Genomic DNA, 3,622 nt, shown 5'->3' on the forward strand with positions numbered 1-3,622 from the left:
AGTGCTGCTGAACATCTGAAGCTTTCATCGGCAACACACCTTTGTTTTTCCGCTTTTAGCTTTTAGTCTAGCCGATAAGACTGTTATCGGCATCTTTTGAAACATTAAGTCTGCCCCTGAACATTTAAATCCAACCGATAGGAGTGTTATCGGCACTTAAACTTTTATGCGTCGACCCATATGCTGGGGTAGTACTTCTTTAAATATTTGCCATTTAATGCTCTGGGAAACTCAACTCCTTCGAGAGTTTCTATAATATAGGCATTACCAGGAGCTGAGTGTCTTATCCGATAAGGACCTTCCCAATTAGGAGACCACTTCCCAAACTTCGAACTTTTAGTCCCGACTGGCAAAATCAACTTCCATACCAAATCCCCATCGGCAAACTCCTTAGCCTTTACTTTTTTATCATACCATCTAGCGACTCTCTTCTTATTTTCTTCTATACTCATTAAAGCCTTTAACCGATGCCCTGCTAAATCATCTAACTCATCGGTCATCAAAGTGGCATAATCATCGGCAGCCAATTGATCTTGAAAAGATAATCGTCTAGATCCAGCCTTAATCTTCCAAGGCAACACTGCATCATGTCCATACACCAATTGATAGGGTGACACCTTGGTTGATCCATGACAAGCCATCCGATAAGACCACAGTGCTTCATTTAACAATGTATGCCACCGCCTAGGATTTTCTTCAATCTTTCGTTTAATAAGCTTGATAATTCCTTTGTTAGACGCTTCGGCCTGCCCGTTGGCTTGAGCATAGTAAGGAGAAGAATTCAACACTTTAATTCCCATACCGATTGCGAATTCATCGAACTCCCCCGACGTGAACATGGTGCCCTGATCGGTAGTAATCGTTTGGGGAATCCCAAATCGGTAAATAATATGCTCCTTCACAAAATCAATCATATTGGCCGATGTGACTTTCTTCAAAGGAATAGCTTCGACCCACTTAGTGAAATAGTCAGTGGCAACTAGAATGAACTTATGCCCTTTGCTAGATGGTGGATAAATCTGGCCGATCAGATCGATGGCCCACCCCCGGAACGGCCAAGGTTTTATTATAGGATTCATAGCCGATGCGGGTGCTCTCTGGATATTACCGAACTTTTGACAACCTTGACATCCTTTGAAATATTTAAAACAATCTTCAAGTATGGTTGGCCAAAAATATCCATTCCTTCGAATCATCCACTTCATCTTAAAAGCTGACTGATGCGCTCCACACACTCCTTCATGGATTTCCCCCATCAGACTTCTGGCTTCATCATCACCCAAGCATCGGAGAAGAATTCCGTCGATAGTTCGATAATACAATTCATTTTCAAGGAGCACATACTTGGTCGCTTGAAATCGAACCCGTCTTTCAACTTTTTTGGATGGATCTTCTAGATAGTCGATAATTTCTTTCCTCCAATCACCGGCACTGACTGCCGATGTCGCATTAATCATTGGCTGATATCCTGAGGCATGCTGGGCTAACCGATTAGCGTCTTCATTATACAATCGGGGAACATGCTCCAATCGGAAGTTTTTGAATTCCTTTAACAGTTGCATACTTCTCTCGAAATAGGTTATGAGAACCTCACTCCGGCATTCATAGCTTCCGGCCAATTGATTTATAACCAACATGGAATCCCCAAATATTTCAACAGCGTCAGCACGAACTTCTCTTAACAACTCCAACCCCTTGATCAGAGCTTGATACTCAGCCTGATTATTTGTTGATGTAGCAACAATCGGCAAGGAAAACTCATACTTCCTCCCCTTGGGAGAAACCAATATAATGCCGATTCCTGCCCCCCGGTCGCAGGTAGATCCATCAAAGAAGAGCGTCCAGGGTGCAATTTCCAAGGTTTCCACTAGACCGCAATGCTGAGTCACAAAATCGGCCATGATCTGCCCTTTGACTGCCTTAGCCGATTCGTAACGCAAATCAAACTCCGACAGCGCTAAAATCCATTTACCGATCCTACCACTCATAATCGGCATAGATAGCATGTATCGGACCACATCATCTTTGCAAACAACAGCACATTCAGCCGACAATAGGTAATGTCTCAGCTTGATACATGAAAAATATAAGCATAAGCACAGTTTCTCAATGGCCGAATACCTGGTTTCAGCATCAATCAACCTCCTACTCAAATAATAAATTACTCTCTCTTTCCCTTCAAATTCTTGAACTAAAGCTGAACCGATAACCGATCCATCGGTAGATAAATATAATTTGAAGGGTTTCCCTTGTTGAGGTGGAACTAAAACTGGAGGATTTACTAGATACTTTTTGATTTCATCCAGAGCCAACTGCTGTTCTTCTCCCCAAACAAACTCCTGATCGGCTTTCAATTTAAGAAGAGGACTGAAAGCACGAATTCTCCCAGATAAATTCGATATAAATCTTCTGATAAAATTCACCTTGCCGATCAAGGATTGGAGCTCAGTTTTATTGGTAGGGGCCACTATTTTATTGATGGCATCAATAGATCTTCGACTAATTTCAATACCCCTCTGATGTACCATGAAACCAAGAAACTGCCCTGCCGATACGCCAAATGCACACTTGTTGGGATTCATCTTCAATCCATGCTTCCTTGTGCACTCCAACACTTTTCGTAAATCGGCAAGATGCTTTGAGAAATCTCCAGACTTAACCACCACATCATCGATATAAATTTCTACGAACTTGCCGATGAACTCGTGAAATATAAAATTCATGGCCCTTTGATAAGTAGCACCAGCATTCTTTAACCCAAAAGTCATGACTATCCATTCAAATAGTCCAACATGACCAGGACACCTGAATGCGGTTTTTGGAATATCCTCCTCTGCCATGAATATTTGATTATAACCCGCATTACCATCCATGAAGCTGATAACCCGATGGCCAGCCGCAGCATCAACCAGTAGATCGGCGACAGGCATTGGGTATCCATCCATCGGCGTAGCTTTATTGAGATTCCTGAAATCAATGCACACCCGAAGCTTCCCGTTCTTCTTGTAAACCGGAACAACATTGGAAATCCATTCGGCATACCGACACTGCCGAATAAACTTAGCCTCAATAAGTTTAGTGATTTCGGCCTTAATATCAGGTAGAATGTTAGGATTACATCTGCGGGCTGGTTGCTGATGTGGCCGAAATCCGGACTTGATGGGTAACCGATGTTCGACAATTGATCGGTCTAAACCAGGCATCTCTGTATAATCCCAAGCAAAGCAGTCTTTATATTCCTTTAACAAGCTAATCAGTTGTCGCTTACACTCAGGATCTAATTTAGCACTAATAAAAGTAGGTCTAGGCTTATCACCACTACCTATATCTACTTCTACCAAATCATCGGCCGATGTGAACCCCTGGCCTAATTTTCCATCATCGGCGAATCTATCCATTAAAAACCGTCGTCAGAACCGACTGCTTGGATCGGTGGAATCTCATAATCGGCAACTTTGAGAAAATCTTTCTCCCAAACTTCTCCTGAAATGCACCTAGTCCTTTCATAAGTATCCGCTTCTGCCGATGCGATAACATAAGAAGAATCCCCTGGGACAATCTCAATCTTGTCACCTACCCACTGAACCAAGCACTGATGCATTGTAGATGGGACGCAACAATT

This window comes from Sorghum bicolor, chromosome 9 (assembly GCF_000003195.3).
Source record: "Sorghum bicolor cultivar BTx623 chromosome 9, Sorghum_bicolor_NCBIv3, whole genome shotgun sequence".
NCBI lineage: Eukaryota > Viridiplantae > Streptophyta > Magnoliopsida > Poales > Poaceae > Sorghum > Sorghum bicolor.